A 22224-nucleotide genomic window follows, 5' to 3' on the forward strand; every position below is an offset into this window, starting at 1 on the left:
TAAAAGATTTAACTGATTCACCCACTAGAATGACTCAGCATTGATCCTGTGGTTATCACTTGGTTGCTTGATGATAGATCACCTCTAAACTAATGTATTATTGATCCTTCTTGATCAGATGTCTCTTTTTTGTATATTGTTCCCTTCCTCTATTCTACTTCAACTGATTCTACAATGCAATTTCACTTTACAATTCCTTAGCCACCATGAATGCTCTATTTGTGCATGCAAGCTTCTCTCTTCACTTCTTCCATGCACATTAGATAGTTTAGAATTTTTTCCTCCTTAAGAAGACTCAGGTGACTTAGGGTTAGGTATGAATCAATGGCTATGAGTCATCCATTTTTCCACTTAAACCTTCCCTTTTCCTAATTGGTTGCATGCAATTCATAGGGATTCCAACTTAAGGTGTGTCCTTATCTCCAAGATATTGCAATTCAATCTTTAAGTCAGCTCAAAAATGGTTTAAATAGTAGTTTGGTCCATTGCAAAAAACTATGTCAATACTATCTTACTCAGCATTTGAAGTCTCTAATTCTTGGCATATACTAATTTCTATGCAGCTCAAAAATGGTTTACATAGTAGTTTGTGCCATTACAAACAACTATGTCAAAACTATCTTACTCAGCATCTGAATAACTTGGCATGTACTTCCTATTCAACACTTGAGTGACTCGACACATGAGTGGCTCGACACTTATTGTGGACTTAGCATGCTCTATTTTATACATATTGTGCTTGGCATGTAGTGCTTATTCGGCATGAACTAAGTAAATGACTTAAGTGTATAGACACTCACTTGTCAAAACCATCTGAGATCAACAAATGACATTACCTCTAAACCATGCAAAATATGTTGAAGTGGTTCCTAACCTTCAAATATTCTTATAAGCATTTGATACTTGGGATCATCAGAGGGAGACTATGCTAATACTTGAAACACTCTTGTAAGCATTTGATATTTGGACTGTAAATTCTCAAAGATGCTTGTAAGTGATTCCAATGTCATAGTACCTACCACAACACTTTCCTAGATTCTATCCAATGGCTTCCATAATATCCTCTATGTTGTCTAGTTGTTGTTTCTACCATGTAATCTCTTTCTAAATTTTCTTCTTCTCGCTCTCTTTCTAAAGCCACTCCTTCTCCTTTACTCTCCTGCCTTAAATTTTGATTATCAAACTTTGAATATCTACCTCTACCTTATCTAAAATAAACTTCACAGTGTCTTCTAACTCTGGCATAGGTGTTTGATCATCAATAGCTTTCATTCTAGCATTCAAGTTTTCAAGATTGGTCAACACCCTTACTTGTAGACCTCTCATGTCAATCATTTTTTGTACTATTTCAACACCATGTTCTTGCTTCTAAGCTAATAGTTCTTCAAATGCATTTTCTTGTAAAACATTAATTTTGTTGAACAATTGTAAACTCTTAGAAAGTGCATTGTTGTTTTCATGTATGTATGTATATATGTATATATGTATGTATGTATATATATATATATATATATATATGTATGTATGTATACATTTATGTATGTATATGTATGTATGTATGTATGTATGTGTATATATATGTATGTATGTATATCTATGTATGTATTTATATCTATGTATGTATATGTGTATGTATGTATATGTATGTATATGTATGTATATATATATATATAGAGAGAGAGAGAGAGATCTTGTGGATTGTGGAGATCAATGCAGATCTATGATTTCATTATCATGCCCTTGCGATCTTTGTATATGTATGTATGTGTGTGTGTGTGTGTGTATGCATATACATATATACATATGTATATGCATATATATATATATATATATGTGTATATGTATGTATGTGTATAAATAGAGAGATCTTAGCACAACAAAAACCAATAAAATTCACTTCACAGGTAGCATGGCCACAAGTATTGTCACAAGATTTTAAACATAACTATATAAGGAGTGAGTTAGGATGTATATAGGTTAACTGTAAACTACAATACAAAGATTGCACCAAGGTATTACAATATTTTAATTATAGAAAACCACCTCATTCACTCGAGTGGGTGTATGATGGCAAAGAGTTGTATTAGGTGAGTAAAGTTCACCATTGGTTATAGGAATATAGCTACATCAAAAAAATTAGAAAGTAGAACTACATATTTGTTAGAGTGACTAGTTCAAGGGTCTTGATCCCATGGATACAAGTATGTAGGCAGCCTAGTAGGCAGAGTATGCCTCCAGTGTGCAGATACCTTGGGAATAGTTAGGTAGCCTTGGACATGGGTAGGTAGCACTTAACCATGTATGTATGTATGCATGTATGTATGTGTTTATGTATATATGTATGTATGTGACTATTCTCTACTTAACAGTGCCATCCACATGTGGTGGGGGGAGGCAATTCAACTTGCACCTTTGGTAATACTTCATTTAAATTATTTGCATTCTTTGAATCAAAGGTATATAGCTTTATCACTTGTAACTATAATTTTAAAATAGTACAAACCACAATAGTTTCTTATAATTCTCTAGTTCTCTTTGTAAGTTTATAATATTGAAGTTTAAAATTAATTGCATTTATGTACATCTTTTTCAAGTTTGATATTTCTCTTTTCCCTCACTCACAGTCCAAGAATAATTTTTTAAAACACATACTGAACAGTTGGAGATTGAGCCAAAAATTTGTAAGAACAATTGTGCCAATAGAGTTTTAAAAAATTATTGTGCATGATAATCATTGTTTTACATTCTTTTTGGCACAACTATTCTTACATTTTATATTTTTTGTGAGAACAAAATTCCAAACAAATTAGGTAGGTAATGATTTTTGATAAGACCTATTTCTTTATTTAATAATGATGATATAAAAATATAGATTATAATTCTATATTGATTTTTAATTATTAAATGTAAGTTTACCACATAGAAAATTCCTGCATGTAATATTTCTTGACCCAAGTGCATTATAAAATCTTCTAGAAGTATTTGACATTATGACCAAAGAGATTCCTAAATTGACATTTCTTACCCCTATAATTCCATGACTTAGAGATTAATTAGCATATTTCATTATGAATGTGCATTACAAATCGAAGCAAGCATCAACTATTTGAAGGAGAAAAGATTATCCAAATTATAATTAGCTACCTTATCAAAATTAAGATTATAAGAGCTCAAATATAAAGAACATAAAGATAAATTAAGAAATTTTAGATGTTTTTGATCTCATATAATGTCAATCAATGTGGATTAATTGAAATGGGTGGTCAATATTTTATCCACATTCTGATTGTAATTTACTAGCACTAAAAACAACTTTCCTAGCTGAAAATAGGAACCCTATTCATTCCCTCCTTTTTTCTACCAATTTTAAGCATAGTATAAAACTTTCAACAATATTGCTTTGAATGCTTTGTTAAGATGCATCTAATTTTCCACCAAAGAAGAAACCCCATTAGATAATTTGTTGCCTAATAAGCTAAGACAAAGTTTTGACAATTTAGCAACAAATGATATTTTCAACGACATGGAAAAATTAAGTTGATTTTTATTTGGTTTTGGCTAATACAAACTTTTATTTCAAATCTTCTTTTTTTTTTTCCAAATGTCATGATTTCTAATGAGAAAATTTAGCTGAAATATCGTATAGAAATCCTAGAATATATCTAATTTTGTTAAGGGAAAAATTGTTCATCTTTTTAAAGAGCATCTGTACTTAATGAATTTAATGATTGCTTTCTTTTGCAATGGGGTTTGAAATATGTTTACTTGTCTATGCCTCTTAATTTTAACTATGTTTTCTATGTGCTCAAGAAATATGAGTTTTTGAAATTCCAATATGACTTCAATTAGATTCAGAAAAATTAGTTAAGACAGGGTATTAACAATGTAGGAACATGTTGGGAAACTTCTTGGACTATGTTATTATTTGTTTTATGTTTTCCACTAAATTTAACTAGAATGTCTAGATCTAGCAAACTTGGTGTTTTATGCCTATCTTATTAAAGATTTAAAAGAATTGTACATAAATAACTTGATTTAAATTTTGCAGGTTTTGAATAGTATTGGTACGCTTTCCCTGTGAGGATCACAAGTATCTACTACTGCTACTAATTTGGTCTAGTTGCTAATTATGTGGGTTGATTACAAATTCCTATAGAACAATCATCAGTTTAGGTATAATAAAATGAACAATCAAATGTTCCTAGCTAGCAGGATCAAATATAATTTTCCAAAAAATTGCATATGCAAATGCATCACTTGAATGTCAGGCATGAAGCACATTCCCCAATTTATAACAAATTATTGGATATAAAGGATCCATATGTTGGCCCAATAATGGAAGCAAAAGATGTAACCATGCATGTATTGGCATGCTCTCCCTGTGAGGATCCCAAGTATCTAATGTTGTTGTTAATTTTGGAATCACTATATGATCCAAAATGTAATGAAGCACTAAAGTTGGTAGTAACTTCTCCCATGTCTCCAGAAAATGTAGCATAGGTTCAGGGTTCCTTGGCTCTAAGGAATTTGTAGTAGCTATTCTCACTGCTAGAAGAATAACTTTAGTTAAGAGTTGAGTGTAAGGAGTTGAAGAAGCAAGTTCTACTTCTATGTACATGCCATAATCATTAGCCTTATTCCCTTGCAGAAGCCATAACCAAGTTAAATATACACAGATATATCTATATACACAAGCCATAACCCAATTAAATGGATCTAGTTGTTGATTACCTAGGTTGATTACAAATTCCATAGAATTTTCATTAGATTAGGTATGATAAAAGGAAAAATCAATATTATTTTTGTGCAAGATCTTGAGCTAAGTCACTTAGCATGGGTTGAGTGAGTTTTATTGTTTAATTATTTGGATTCTGGAAAATGTATGCAACTAGATCAATTTTTTTGTTGTGCTAAGATGTAATAAGCACCTTATAAAAGATTACTTTGTATACATACATACATACATATATACATGTATATATGTGTATGTGTATGTTTGATTTCTTGCATTCACCTCCACTTCTTAGGATGTTTTGAGAATGGCTTCTTCCATAGCCTCCTCTTGAAGCATTCATCACTCATCTAGCTTAGATTCATCTCATTTTCATACTTTAATCATTGAAGGGATTTATTCAATAGTTGTGTTTGGGAGAGCACATCTACATCCCTCCAACTAAGGTACACCAACAAAGCCTCTTATGGGTGCCCTTGTTGAGCTGCTTTGAGGTTGCATGGGGACTCTTGTTTATCAGTTGCATTAGTATTAAAACACAATATTAGTTAGTAGTTTTCTTGATTTTGGTATTGTTTTATGCACATGCTACTAATGTTTTATTGTTTACGCATGCTCCCAATAGGTTAGTTTTATATTTATACATTTTGGCATGCCCGGTGAGACCCACATCCCTTTTCCATTTCCAAAAATTAGTCAAAAACTTGAATTTTTCTATAGAAATTATGCATTGTTGTCTCTATTAAGACAAAGTGGCATCTGCAAAGATGCTTTGTCATCTCTGTAGATCTGCATCTCCATGGTTTGGTGTCTCCACCTATAACATTGTTTTCAAAACTACTTCATATCACAAACCATGACTATTTTGTTGTCTTCATTCCATTCTGCCATCTTCATCTTTTATATTATCATTTGCATTATTTTTACCTATTGTGTCATTCATGTTGTGGGTGGCCAAAAACCTATTATATTTGTATATTGTAGTCTCTATAGTTTGCCTAGTATGTCATCTCTGAAATTTGGTGTTTTGTCATCTGCATGGTTTGTAGTCTCTGCTCTACATTCACTAGTACATCTGAGACCATTTTTTGACCATTATTGGTCAAAATTTTGACCCACTTTTCGACCAAAATTTGACCAAAGTCAACCAACCCATTGGTCAAAAATTTTTCAATTGAAATTTTGACCAACCTTCTGGTTGGTCAAAATTTTGACAAATACTTTGGTCGAAAAACTTCCATAGCCATGGTGCAAATTCTGTCAAGAATTGGTCAAAATTTCAACCAAAAAAGGAAGAAATTTTTGACCAATAAAGGTAGAAAATTTGACCAATGTAGGTAGAAAATATTGGCCAAGAAAGGTGGAAATTTTGACCAAAGAAGGTAGAAATTTTGACCAATAAAGTTAGAAATTTTGACCAAAGAAGGTAGAAAATCTTGACCAAGAAAGGTAGAAATTTTGACCAATAAAGGTAGAAAATCTTGACCAAGAAAGGTAGAAATTTTGACCAATGAAGGTCAAAAATTTTGACCATTGAAGGTAGAAATTTTGACCAATGAAGGTAGAAATTTCTACCAATGCTTGGGTGTAAATTTTTTTTTAGGCATTCTATAAAACAGTTCACATGCCTTGCGTATGATATGAGATTTTGCATGCATCCTGCACTCTCTCATCTGGTTGATGATGGATTATGGAGAGTGATCTGAAATGATGATGCTAAAAAACACACAATCAAATCCAAAATGAACTTGCACTACAAATGGATTGTGGAAATCTAATATTGTTAATTTTGCATGCATGTCTACCAGGACAAATATATGTTAAAGTTGTGATTGTCTTGGTAGACATGCATGCAATTTTACCAATATCAGATTTCCACAATCCATTTGTAGTGCAAGTTCATTTTGGATTTGATTGTGTATTTTTTAGCATCATGCTTTTAGATCACTCTGCATAATCCATATCAGCCGGATGAGAGAGAGTGTAGGATGCATGCAAAATGTCATATCATACACAAGGCATGTGAACTATTTTATAGAATGCCTGAAAAACATCGATAGTAACTAATATGAAGAATATATAATTAGTCATATGATTGAGAAAAATCATGTACATTGTATGAAGGCAGCCCATGTCTGACAAGGCCCACCAAAAGATAAAACATATGATAAAAAGGCTTATTTTCATGTTTTGAACATATGGGGTACTCAGTTGTTGTTCTCCTAAAGCTGCATGCCAGAATTAGAAAAAATAGACTTGTCTTTGGAGTTGAATCTACTTCCGTTGCACACTAATTTTTTAAAGCTGCTGGAATAGGCATTTCTATTTAGCTTGTTCCTTCACACATATCTTTTAGCTCGTTGCTTCATAGTCTTTTAGTCTTTATTTTTGGTTTTTCTAGTGTTTTAGTATGGGTAGCACCAGAATTGTGTTTTCTCAAAAAATATGCAAAACTCAATGTGATAAAAAACATGATCCATCATCTAATAGTCCTTTTATTCTGCATTGTGTTTCTCACATTGGAGGATCTTAGAATTCCCAGAAATGGAGGAACTAAACTAGCACCCAAGTAGGATTTGAATCTTAATGGAAAGAACAACACCATTATTTAACCATCACAACATGCCAATGTGGGATTTTTTTAAAAGGTTTTGGCTGGGACAGATAAGGCCAAGTTTTTGTGTGCAAATTTGGCATACTATAGCTTGAATTTTAGCTCTTAATTTGCTATTTATTAATGTATTATCAATCATACACACAAATCAGGTTGACAAATAAGGTAATTTTTACATTATGCCATAGCAAGATTCAGTTGGATAGTTTTTTGAATCAAAGTTGTTGACCCATAATTCATCAAATGCAGATCATGGAAAACCATCTTGTGGGCATGAATGGTCCACTTGTCACTTTTCAATTCAGGCAATGCTTTAAGGGGTAAGCATCAAGACTTCCCAAGAGGTGACTTATCTTGGAACTACTCCAACTAAGAATCATTAGCATTGTACAAGGATGGGTGACAAGCATTTTGGTAATTCTTTATGTCTTGTTAGATAAAGATGTAATCATGTTTAGCAAATAGAAATCCAAAACTAGTAACATACATTGCAAAAACCAAAAATTTCACGTGACGGGAATAAAAGGATCACTAATTTCAGTATCCCAATGTTTTTAAGTTCCATTCCATTAGAAGTGAGCTATTTGTGCATAGTAAACAACTTTTCTCTACCTCAGAGAATCGTTTCAATATTATGATACATGTAAACACTATATCCATTGTGACACATATTTGAGGGAAATGAGAATAATTTAAGATACAAGATAGATAAACAATCATTACCAAAACTCTATATTAAATTGATTTTGTACGAGAAACCATGCTATTAATTCACTCCCTAATATGTCCAGTTGTTGTACCCAGCAAAGGAGCTAGCTATTAGCGCATCATAAATTGTAGTTTCCCAATCATGTGTAAAAAGAATGAGATTATTAGAGGTATGAGAATAATATAATACCATCGCAATGCAATTTTAATAGGTGTTGTGAGACATGAAGTGAAGATATCAGCTGGAAATTCAGGACTCTGAGGAAGAATCTCATCTACTCCACAAGCTGCAAGTAATATACAATCCTTCATTGCGACTGCAGAAGAAATACCAAAATCCAAGTCTTGATGTTGCACATCAACCAAAGACACTATCAAGAAATATATTATATATACTCAAACAAATAATTAACTTATAAAGGGGCATATGTATTTGTTTGGATTAATCATAGAAGATTCCATGCGCTTCACAATTTATTGAGTAAAACTTATCTCCAAAAATGCGTTCACAATCATACCAGCAGTAGAATGATCAAACACATAAATTAAGGGTGTCCCAAACCATGATTCTAATTCATAAACTAATAGGTGAATGTATTGTGTGTAATCCTACACTCAAAAAAAAGCCTTCAGCCACCTAACAAGATTATAAGAGATATAGAATTATGCTCTACTAAGCACTTAACATTAAATGTAACCTTGTTAAATAGCCATGATACCAACATTCCAAGATGATATGCTCTTAGTATCCCAATGGTTATTGAAAATTGTAGAGGAGTCAAGTAACAATGAATCTCATATTTAATTTGCATAAAATAGGAAGGATAGGAAAATTTTCAATAGTTTTCTTCAAATCTTAAATTACACCAAACAAATTTGCATAAAATGCCAAGTAGCCCCACTGCTTTAATATCAACATTTTCTCAGCAAAAACCCAAAAAAACTTACCTCTGCATTCCTTACTCATGATTCTAATGACCCAAAGTAGTCTTGTTGTTGGTAGGTATAAACTAAAGTCTAAAGGATACAATGTTGAAGCAGCTTCAAAAATATTGTCTGAAGAACATGATATGCTCAGGCTGAAGGAGCTTTGAGATTCATTACCACAGTTGGGAATGGGCTCATATTCAATCTTCTGAAGATTGAAGATGAGCCCATTCTTGAGTCTAGTAATGAATATATAACCTTGACACCCATATCTTTGTAGAATTGCACACAGGCTTCAAAATACTAATGACACAATTCATTTGTCTGTACTATTGGAGCAAAAATACTACTGTAGAATCCAAAAAAGTTAGGCCAAACAGGTAGATTACAGAATCATGAAATTGTGAACCATTACACACACATAAATATATTAGACTGAGAATATCCAACATTTGCATATAGAGCAGCTGCAACACCAACTTCCATATCAAACACATGAATAAACTATTGAAATGATAAAAATTATATGACCTCATCTCTATGCTAATCATATTATGGTTTTCCTGCTGTTTGGAGGACAATAAGACTAAGTCAATGTTAACATATTATAAAGTTTCTTTAGGAACAATGTGCAAATTTTACAATCTATACAACTATACCTCAAAAACCTATTCATATGTCTTTTGTTTGATACAAATGAACCTTAACGGTCATCAAAGTCAATTTGAACATCCTAAAATGAAATACTCCTAGCTAAACCTGGTGATAGACCAATATCTTACAAACTTCATTCATTCACAATCAGCTGATAAAAGATTAATCTCTGCTCACAAGTTGAATTGAGACATGTCAGGCATAACCACTTCATAGAAAGGTTTAAACATTGACTTTTACATGAAGGAAAATGAGGGTTTACACAACTTAAAGTTACTCTAACATAGATTATGACCTACACTAAAAATGTTCATCTTGCACCATTGATGTTTGAGTAAGATGTTGTCAGGAGTTTTTTATTACAAAAAATAGAAAACATAACATTATATTCATTCAAGGGAGTAGATAAGAAAGATCAAGAAGGAACAAATCCTACACTTTATTGAGCTAAAAGGAACTTGTTGCTATAATACTTAGAAAAATGAGTTACAATGCATTTCTCTTCTACATGCAAAAGAGAGAAGAAATAACTGAAAAAGAAAGAGACCCATGCTACCCTTTGTATTCTGAAAATCCTTATAGTTAGGCCCCTGATTATCTCCTTCTAAATAATCTGTCATCTCCTCTAATTTATGTTTTTAGGTGCAACTGGAAAATGGATACTTGCCTTTAGAAAATTTGATTAAATCAGAAAAATCTGACTCTCTGTACTGACAAAGCAAGAACTAACTCTGCCACACCCATAACCTGTTATTGAAATTTCAAATTATAACTACATCCCACCTTTGAAAATGGGAAAAATATCTAGCACTGACCATGGTATTTCGATCCTACTACTCATCACACATTGTCATGAATGTGTTTGTGGGATCTGTTGTCTTCTTTTGATCGTCAGTTGATCTTAAAGTCAATATTTCCTCCCTTGCATGTATATATTTTATTGAAAGCTGCCAAAAAATTTATATTGTGTTAGCTCATCTTGTTAGAGAAGATAGTTGACTATAAGTATTCTGAATACCTTTGCAAAATTCTTATAAACTTTAGGCGGTTGGGACAAAGTTGTATCACCATTCTTAGAAAAGAAACTGACACATGTCAGATTTTTTCTGGCCTATCTAAAGGTTAGTTTTCAAATTTAAGTACTTTTTCAACCAAAACTATTTCTTGAAATCTTGATCTATATGGGGCTCATTTTTTTTCCTAACAGCAAATACCTGATTGATAAAATTGTATAATATTTATGGTGTTGATCATTTGATCATCTTTATAGTTTTCTATAGGTCAAACTACTAGAACACCAATTTCTATTCTCGTGCCAAATACGTATCAAGGAGGACATGTCAGTAATTGGAAACAAATGTAGAAGGGCTTTTCTTTGCATATGATATTCAAAAAAATATCTATCACCAAAGAATGTAATTTTTATTCTCAACAGATGTGTAGTATTCTAAATATATAATAATGCAATGCACTCAGATTGTAGTTATTTTAATCATTGAACTAATTTGGAGTTTCGATATCAAATGGGTTATTTTTTATTTTATTTCTTATGAATAAATATTGTTTTAAATTTAGTAAAAAAGAAAACAAGACATATATGGGCATTCAAGTGCATTTGTGAATATCAAAGATAATGCATGCTTGGATCTCTGGTGATTGATAAGGAACTCATTAGTATTGACTAGCACAGGTACTTATGCCAATAGTGCATCGTACCATGTCATCAAGCATTTTGGCCTTGTCTTAAGACTTGCTTATGGGTTCCTCCAATATAGATGGGATGATCCAAGTGTTCCATCCCTCTCAAGGTTCAAGTATTACCGAAAGCTAGAAAAAATTACATAATATGAGGATGGCAGTACCATGTAACTTGACACATGTGACTTGTTTCCAAGACATTAAAGCTTAATGAGCAGCAGTGTGGCAAAGAAATCTGAAGCTGTTATAAAAAATTGAGATGACACCTTTTGCTCTTAAATCTGAAACCATATTTAAATCTTCCTATAAATCAATCCTCTTTTCAAAAGGTTGACATGGCATAACAAGCAAACAAGTAGCCAGCTGACGTAGACAGGCAACCAGCTCAATTAACCAAGCAAGTAGCTTAACCAAAAATTCTAATACATTACATGATCCTCTAAAATTCATATGAGCTTGAATTAACCTTTGACATCAATGACAGTAAATTCAGTAAAAGTAATATAAATGCAAAATTTGTATGTTAAGATACTTGTAGCATCTTTATGAAATTATGCTCTGTTGGGAAATGTTATGTGTATATAACAAGCAAACCAAATGAAAGGGCAATATGCACCCTCTTCTTTGGAGTGCACCCCCTAAGGTTTCTTCTTGGAAGGGACATCCCCTGTCCAAAGCTCATCACATATGCTTATGTTGACACATTGAGATAGACCATTATTTTTTATCCTTAACCACATTTGGTGGTTATGTGCTTCAAAAGTCCAATCATGATTGGCATATGATATTTCACAATGCTCGATCTCAATCGGTGATATGGAAAAATGAAGTAGTTCATAATAATAGTAAATAATGGAATCATATTCATAGTATGATTGGTGCTTTATAATAGAGATTTCAATCAGATCGAACCAGTTTGTACAGTCTATATACACACACACACATACACACACATTTATGTATGAGAGCAATAATCAGATAAGAATGATGCTACAAATACAACAAAAACAACCATTTTTCATGTTCATCCACAACACATGGGTTCAAAATAATAAACAGTTTAGATTATTGACAATTTAGGCAAGAACATCCTTTTATTTGTATCCAAACATGATGGGTGAAGTAACGAAATATACCCTGAGTAACAGGGTCACTAACTTGACCACACAAACTAGGTACAATAAGAAGGGTTAGTGAACCCATGTCATTCCTTTCCCTATACATTCATTAGATGTAAACTTGTATATTCATTATACACACTTGAGGTGAAGCATCAAATCTGATAATTGAAATCATAGCCGAACTATCATAATATTGTGAACAGGTTATTGCAATCTAGAAGGCACATATCCATCCTACAATTATATCATATCATAATGAACTTAATATAAATTTTAATCCTATGGTAGAAATATCAGAGCAAGGTAAGAGTTAACACTTGGGTGGGCACGACATTACATACTTTGCCAACATCAACATGCTCTTTGTGACCACATCTTATAACAATATTTTGGAATGTATTTGTTGATCATAACTAAAGCTCTTAAAACAAAGAGATTTTTTTTCCTTGCCGAGTTGCATAAAATAGTCAGGCAGGAAGAGCATTTGAGCGTCAAATTCTACATAACTTGATGCTATGAAGGAGATGCTAATAAAATATTTTTTTCACCTCAAAGCATATCAAAGGTGTGAAAGGAACACGATCAGAAAATTTGTGTTAGGCAATGGCAATATGATTTTTAACAGAAAAGGAATTAAAAAGATCTTTATCACAAGTCAAACGAGACCCTTTTGTTCAAGCTTCTCTCGTTTAACGACATTCCTAGTATCATCACTAAAGATATTAAAAATATTATATTGTCAAATGGTTACCATGAAGGAGCTTAAGGATTTCATTTTGAACATGGCTATAAGACAAGACACCTGAACCTGATGAGATCTCAAACTCTTTCAGCCATTAGTTTTTTTGAACTCATTGTGGCTGACCTCCAACTAGTTGAAGATGTTCACAAAGTGGTATGCTCATTGAAGCCATCAATTCCACCTTAGCATTGGTACCTAAAGAAGAGAACACTCTCGCCTTCAATAGGTTCATGCCTGTTTCTCTTTGCAATTTATCTCACAAATTCATAACTAAAATCTTAGCCAACAAAATAAAAAGATTTAAGTTTTAACATCCTTGAGGAGCAAGGATGATTCATTCTAGGTAAGTTAACGTATGAAAATATTGTTATTGTTGCACTGGATACCAACAGCAAGGTGACTAAGAAAAGGATTTCCATTGAACTTCACATGACAAATGCCTTTGATAGAATTGATCTTAACTTCTTGACGCAAGTCTTGCAAGCTTTTGGGCACCCTTTTTTAATCATGAAATGAATCTTTGATGCATCATTGGCCCTTGGGTGGGTCTAATTATCAACAAATCTCCAGCTCAATTTCTTAAGGCCACTAAAAGTTTAGGTCAAGGCTGATCAGTCATTCCCTACCTATATATCATTTTAGAAGAAGCTTTCTATATGTGCCTATTAGCTTCAACGAGAGCTTCAATTAGTATTCGAATCAAGGTTATCAATGAGATCAGAAAGATTATTGATGCTCACTTCGCTAATAACACCATTTTGTAAGAAAGTCAATAACTTCAATGTTAGCAAGCTAAAGAGTTGTCTTGACAGTTTCTACTTTCACTTTGAATGATGCCATTGATGCTGAAAAATGAAAATTTTACACTATAAGTATAAATGCCTCTTCTGCTAATAATAAAGCTTTTCCAGATTCCTTAATTTGTGTACAATGATGTTAATATCTTTTAATAGTTGAGTGTTCCTATTAACTTCAATTTGTAAAGCTCTAACTACTAACTTAACTCTTGGAAAAAATTTGGCATGCACATTCAAAGCTTCAACAATGGGAAGCTAAATCTCACAGGTAAATTGGTTTGATAAAATTAGTCATCTCTAGCCTTTCTCTATCAACTCGTGTCATATTGTGCTACCATTATAATTCTTCAATTTTCAGATAAAAAATAACATTTTATGGAAAGAGTGTAATTAGATCTATGAGAAGAAATTTCATTTTGTTAGCAGAAGATAAAATTGCAAGGTGGTTTGGGAATTAGATCTCACTCACAATGAGTACTACCCAAAGGACTGAGCTTGTTTGGACATTCTTATATACTCCATTAAGTCTTCATTTTATTCCCTCAAATATGGTGATGGCAAACAATGCATGTGCTCACTAAATTCCATCCTTCAAAAGAAAGGCACCTCTAAAATATGGACTCTAGCTGTTAGAGCTGCTGATAAAATTGAGCATCCTAAAGATAGCCATAGAATCATATCTTACTTCTTAGATGGTCCAGCTCTCAATACTGAATGCTTAAGCTCTTTGAGTGGCCATTTTTTGTCCATGAAACAACTTGTGGCAAAAGCTTGAATACTACATTCGACTGGAAAGGATTTTTCCGAAGTGTTCTGGTATTAATGGGCTTTCTAAGGAACTTCAAAATGAATGAGTGTTGATTAGGAAGAGATTTAGGGGCATTATTCCTACAAATTCATATAGGGCTGACATTTTAACTTGGAGAAAAATTAGTTCTACAAGGATGTATTCAATTGATGTGGTTTTCATCTTCTCCAAGAAGGGTAACCTCTTAATAGTCCTCTAAGTCAAAAACTTAAAAACGTTTCAGCATTACCTCTAAAGTTGCATGTCTTAGTGGCTTGTCAAGAAAAATAGAGTTCTCACCAATGAAAAAGGGGCATTTTGGGACCTAATATTTGCTTCAGATGCTACAACACCTATGAAACCCAACATCACCTTCTCTTTGACAAAAAGAAAGTGTTTTCCAGACAGATTTCTCTGTCTCAATTTTGGTGTCTACTTTCACACAAAACTGAAATTAGAATTCTGCACTTGGCATTAAAATTTAATTTTGTATGTAGCAAATCCCTTATTAAGTTTTTGTACTCTCCCTTACATGTCTTTTGGTCCATTTGGACTGACAAGAACCAAATAATTTTTATAGAAACGGCTACCCTAAAGAACACCTTGATACAAAATATTCAGCAGGCTATGATGAAAAATGTCAAAGCTTATCTCAAGAAAAAATGAACTCTAACCAAGCTATCTAATGTGGAAATTCATTTTCTCAAAGAATGAAACCTTATGAAATTCATCAGCTACTCATCGGCAGGTTTCCTTTGTCTAAAAATTCATTTCAAATATCCTTCTTTCTTTTTTTAGTGGTGCCTTGAAAGACAAACTTAATATTTGTGCTACTAATTGTGTGCTTTGGTATGAACCTCCTTTAAAGCTATCAGAATTCAACATAAAGCTTGAGAAAGCATCCAACAACATTGCTGAATTTATAATCTGGAAGTTTGGCCTTCCTTTTAAAATTAAAAAAGTTAAAGAATCTTTAACATTTATGGAGATTCTAAGTTGGTAATCCAATGTCTTTTGGGCAAATATGTAGTCAAATTTGTACAGCTTCATCTTGTGTTTAATCTGATTTTAAGATTATTCAGAATTTTGATCAGATTAGCCAACAATTTATTCCTCCAAAAAATTAACTCTTGTTGACAGAAAGGCCAATGAAATCAACCTACATAAGACATTTTCAAAGTTGAAGAGTTGTCAAACCTGATTGTCCCTAGGCACTTCACTGGCTCTACTGGACCATCCTTGGTGTAATTTCTTTGTCAACGTCTATTATATTTTTTTAACTTCTTCTTGTGATTAAATAAAGACTTCCCTTTATGAAAAAACAAGGTGTTAAGACTAATTTTAAGAATGAGAATTAGAAAAGTACAACTCTTTGTCTTTCAAACTATATTATTTTCAATGTAATGAAAGATTGCATCCCGACGTTTTGAATTGAAACCTTAGTAATCTACCTTAACAAATGTCATTAAAAATATTTTATATGCATCCAAAGAAGCTTTAACTACTACTTTCCTCAATATGATGATCTAGTTTTTGTACTTTCTATGTTCTCTACGAATGGATTCAAACTAGCAAGAAAAAAAATTGTGTAGAAAAAGATAAAATGGCCTACACAAGGTTGACAATGATACATGAGTAGAAAGTTGTTATAAATTGTATTGTGGTAATCACGAATCAAAAGAATGCAAATTAATCAAGTGCAAAACAATCAATTCTAATAACATTAAGAGAGTAAAATGCAGAGTATTAATTCATGGAAAATCCTTCACAAACTTCCATCGTGTCTTAAAAGTTAAAAAAATAGCCAAAACTTGAGAACATAAAACTGAAATGTCATGTGTATTTGGCGGTGAATAGATCTACTATTATAGAAATAATATGAACAAATTGTTACAAACTATTTTTAAAAGCTCTCATATTTTTAAGATACAATCGACTTAAAAACTTGATCTCAGAAAAACACTGCAATTAAATCTCCAATTAAGTGCAATTCTATAGAAAGGGAAAGAATGTGCAACTGTATATTCTATATTCTAACTATGGATATGAAGATAATGAAATACCAGGAAAATAGTGCACTGACCCTCCTCAAACACCATAAACTTCACGATGAGGATTAAGTAGATAGGAAAGAGAGCCCACATTTTCCAAAAGATGCTCAACCAGGGTGCAGGGTGTAGATTCGCTTTCAAGACCAACCCATGTTTTCTTGTAGCTGTAGCAAGGGGTAGATTTTCTTTGAAGACCAGCTCTACCCTCTACAAAAACCATGTGAAAATTTAGAGAAAACCTAAAATGAAACCGAGCACGAGAAAGACCTAAAACGACAAATGTTTTTTCCTTTGTGGATGTATAAGCCCTGTGTTGGTCAAAATTTTGACCAACACGAGTCTTATATGTAAAAAAAAAGAAGCTCTAGCCAGGACAACTTATTACTATTACATTAGATGCTACAATCACATTGAGAAGGGCAAGCCAAATGGTGAGGGACACCAACTGCAACATCTATGTTTACTAGATGTTTGAAATACCTGAGAATCATGGTTAGGAAGATCAATGCAGACTATATCAACATTTAAATGGAGCTAGAGAATCCTTGCTAGCAGTGGAAGATGATACACAAAACCAATATACAAATCATATAAGCACAATGCTTAGTAAGATTGTGCAATAAAAAACTCCTAACAAATTTTATTAGTGAAGACTTGAATATGTGGAACTTAGTACCATGTTCAAGAAAAAAGCACCTTAAGCATACAAAATAATTTCATTATGCAACCATTACCAAAGGAAAGCTATAATAATTAAATCCAAAGAAGTTTTTTGCAAAGTTAAAATGAAAACTTATCTTACTTCTCTGGGCTTGTAGGAGGAGTAAGGGGGATCTCCTGTACATGACGTAAAAAAATAGATAACATAGCATTAAAAGTAGGCCTTTTTGAAGGTTTTAACTATAGACATTCACCAATCATCTTCCACAACTCTCTTGGGATGCCCACACCAACTACACTGGCATATTGTGGCGGTTGCCTCCATGCCTTGACAATAGCCCTGTAGATCTCTTCTGAAATTAATCCTACCCACCTGCAGAAAGAACCTAGTCAGTCATGCAGCACAATTCTCCAAACTCAAGGCCACTATGGTCAATATGAAAAGCAGTTCAAAATTAAGACCTAAAACAACCAATGACAAACAATAATGCAATGGCTGACAAAATTTCTCCAGTGCACATTTCAACCAATAAAAGCAAGTTTAATTGTCAATCAAGAGTGCCCCAGCAAAAGATGTAGTTTGTAATATTTCCTAATAAAAGCAAGTATAATTGTCAATCAAGAGTTTATTTCCTAATTATTTGGCCAGTCATTTCTTATGCATTGTAATTGGTAATTTCCCATTAGTTGCCATCTAGTATATACTGACAAGTGGTCATCTTAACTACCATTGGCCTACTATGTATTGAATCATTGATTCATAGTTGAGGACTCATGGCTGACTAGTAGACTAACAAATGAATATTGCAATCATTGCATATCAGTTAATAATAAAGAATAACAAAGACTGATAATGGTGTATCTGTCAAGTACTATTGTAAACATATAATTGAATTGTTTTTGTAATTCCATTTGCTTCAGTAGTTGCTTCTCACAACACATGTCTCAGTTTAGCAAATTAGAAATTTTTCAATTTAAAAAATAGTACAAAGAGTACAACCACCCTTAAACTTTACATACTAAGGAAACATTAGGCTTGGAAAAAGTAAGTCAACTTTGACTATTTAACAGTTTAGCCTAGGAATCAAGCCTTAATGTGTGGTTTTTAAGCCTTCAACTATAGAAAAAAATGTAAGAATTATTTTCAAGACGGCTCCAAATTATAGAATCTAGAAAATTCTCATTTGTTCTTCCTCATATCATGTTTGACAGGTTTATCTTCACACTTCTGCACTATGCCACATTGGTGGAATCTCTTCAGCGTTGGCCATTGTACTAGCAAGAGGATGTCATATCTTTATACCCAAGTTTGAAGCAGCTTCTGCTCTATTTGCAATACAAAGATACTCTGTATCAGCGATGATCACTATACCAAGTATGCTTGTTGATATAGTTACATTTTGCATCAATTAGAGGTACGTTAATAATTACTTTTACTTGTGTAACTAAACTCTCTTACTAAAAACATAAATATTAAAATGTTTTATTCAAACCATTCCAAAGTTCAAACTCTCTTGGCAAAACATGGTTTCTTTTGTTTGTCAAAACCTAGTAGAAATAAGAGGTTTTATCAATATGTAGTAAAGTTTTAGTAAGAAGAGATGTAGTCACTGGTAATCTTTTGGAAAATGTGGCTGCACATAAGTTAGAACCAAACCCAAGTGTTGAGCAGAAGGAACATTTTCTGAGCAACAGCTATTGTCAACGAGAAGATCAAATACTAACCACATATATCACTATAATGTTTGTACTTGAAAATTTCATTTGTATGTTTGTTGCTTTTGTAAAATTATAATGATTGTAAAGGCTAAAAATGAACTTGCAAGAATAAATCTAATTTAGACACTGCTAATTGTCTATCCCTCATGCTTCTACAATAGAAGAAAGAAAGGAGAATCAATGCTATGCTTTTCAAATCTTGAGAAGATAGTTAATGAAGCTCAAAGAAAGTCACTGAAATTTTTCCAAGAGCTTAGATCTTTTTGGCTTATGGTTAGTTTACAGTTTGCTTTAATAATAGGAAAGGGAGATGACATAATCATTGAAAACTCTCCCATTTAATGATTTATATTAACCTTTATGTCATGTTATTTTCTTTCATGTAGTTGCATTCATTTATCTATTTCATATTTCTTCCTAAGGAGACCTAATTCTACTTCTTTTTCTAAACTCTTGTTTGTTATTATTTTAAAAAAGGTATGACAAAGGCCTATTCCTCAATGACTTTCACTCTTGCCCATGATCCAATCATTCGACAAGGAAGTTTTACCAAAATATAGGATTATTCCATGGATCCAGCCAATCAGAATAATTTTCAAGATCACTGAATAAGAGTTTGTGTGGGAAAGCCTGCTCCTCGTGTGGAAATATAGATAGAACATAGTGATGAATGTCTTGAATCTAATAACTTATACAATGTGGGGACTATAATGACAAGAGGCCCACATGTGACACTGAAGTATTGGGGCCAAAATGATTCAACCACAGCAGCATTGAGTGAAAATGGATGGCTAAATACAGGGGATCTTGGATGGATTGATGAAGAGGGCAGATTATGGCTTCTTGGCCGATCTAAAGACATAATTAAAAGTGGTGGAGAAAATGTTTATCCTTCCGAGGTGAGTGTTTCTCTTATAGCTCAATGCCAACTTATAATAACATCATCTGTTGTAAAATTGCACCCATAAAATCATCTTGTTCTATTGTGGTAGTATATTCTGTTATTGATCTGGATATGTTCACCTCTACTCAATTACTTTTGGCACTTTTTGGTTCTTTTTAAAGTCTCCCATCTACAAAAACTTAAGTTGTTTCAAATGAAAGCACTTCAACTTTAGTTGCTAAGCATAATTTTTATTGATGGTCAAGATGATACTCATCTATTTCATATATGCGAGTAAATAATTTTCTACCATCATAGGTGGAGAAGATCCTATTACAGCATCTAGGGATTTTGGCAGCTGTCATTATCAGAATCCTAGATCTAAGGTTTATTGAAATTGTTACTGCATGCATCCAGCTAAGGGATGGTTGGCACTGGGAACATCAGAATTTTGCAATGCTGAACAATGTAGCTATGAATGAGCACAAAAATTTGTCCCCAATGCTGCTACAATTATTTTTTAAATAGCAAGGACTTTCTAGGTATGCCTCTCCTATCAGCCTCTTTAAAAATTGTAGATTATGTGGCTATATTCTTTATAACATAGTCTTATATGTTGGAAAATCTTCAATGGAGACACAATCGACAAGATTGTATCTGGGATCAACTGTGTATGTTTTGTAATTAATATTTCAAATCATTTTCAAGAATTTATTATTGGATTTTCTTCCCACACCTTAAAAATGGAAAGAAATGGTTTGTGCATTGTATAAACATGTTTAAGTCGCCAAGGATGTTCTTCCCATAGAAAGAGCCATTTCCAAGAACCACAACAAGAAAAGTGAAGAGAGATGCACTGAAGAGAGAAATTATTTTGAGACTTCAACCCTATTCAAAATTGACAGCAGCTAGAAGCAGCTTGTAGAATATAATATTGCTCTTAATTTCTAACAAACTCTCTTCTGTTCATTTTCGTGCGTTATGAATAAAATAGAAGATAAAATTTTGAAATAAATTAGACTGTCAAATTTGCTAATTGAATAGCTAAATCTGAGATTATTTAGGGCCCACTTGGATTCAAACTAGGGAAGCTTGTATAATATATGTTTTTAGAAAATTATCCTAATTGGAGTGTTTCAAGTTGGATATAGTTGATTTGACTAACTGCAGGAATAAGTCCCATAATTCTGAAGCCCTAGCCATGCCTAAACTATGACATATTTCAAGAAGAGATAAAATAGGATTAATTATGATAATCAAATTGTCAAAAATTGTTCTTGACACTCAAGTACCAATTACTGTAACACACGGTAAAATATTAAAACTATATTTAACATCACTGATGTATGTAAGTATGTAGTAACTATTACAGGAATAAATCCCATAATTCTCTGAAGCCCTAGCCATGCCTAAACTATTACAGACTAGATCCTGACACTAGAACAAGAGGTACTACCTATATTTGCACAGAATCCTAATCAATTCAATCAATATACTACAGGTGGAATCAAAGAATAAATTTTGAGGTCACTCAAGTCTTCTAGCCTTGTAGTGTTTATGTTGACCTACAATAGCTTAAGACTATCTGCAAATTTATTTAGCCATTTTCCTTATAACATACAATTACTCTCAACCTTGTACAAAAGGGCCAACATGGTTAATCTACAACGATGGTGAATTTTGTTTACGGGATCATTGTCAATCTTTTGAGAAGCGACCTCACAATCAACCATCAAATCATGTGGTTTTCCTTGACAGTATCATTTTGATTCAACTTTGAGGCATTAGACATTCTTACAGATAGGAGGTAATACTTGACTGGGTTCATTAGTTCAATTTACTCAATCCTTTATCCAAGGATAAAAGAGATACTCCATATGTCGCTTAGCTATTCATGGGTCTCTTCCTTCATGTTGAGCTTTTCACCGAGTGGAATAGCTACATCCCTCCCACCTGCCCCTATGCCCTCTCTTATTCTAGGGAACTAGAAACCTAGAATTGGAGGGGATGTGTTCTAGGCCACCCAACCCAACAATACAAAACAATTGAATCAAATGCATATGCCCATATATCAATAATTCAGATCTTACAATTTAATGTTTGGAAAAAGGTCATTGAACTATCATTTATC

General features: G+C 32.8%; 1 pseudogene; it reads left to right on the forward strand.

Moving 5' to 3' along the window:
* LOC149530861 (2-succinylbenzoate--CoA ligase, chloroplastic/peroxisomal-like) overlaps window positions 1-21018 on the forward strand; it is a 122492-nt pseudogene extending 101474 nt beyond the window's left edge.
* The last annotated feature ends 1206 nt before the right edge of the window (window positions 21019-22224 follow it).

Source organism: Cupressus sempervirens, chromosome 11 (genome assembly GCF_028749045.1).
Source record: "Cupressus sempervirens isolate cs-2001-9-10 chromosome 11, ASM2874904v1, whole genome shotgun sequence".
Taxonomy (NCBI): domain Eukaryota; kingdom Viridiplantae; phylum Streptophyta; class Pinopsida; order Cupressales; family Cupressaceae; genus Cupressus; species Cupressus sempervirens.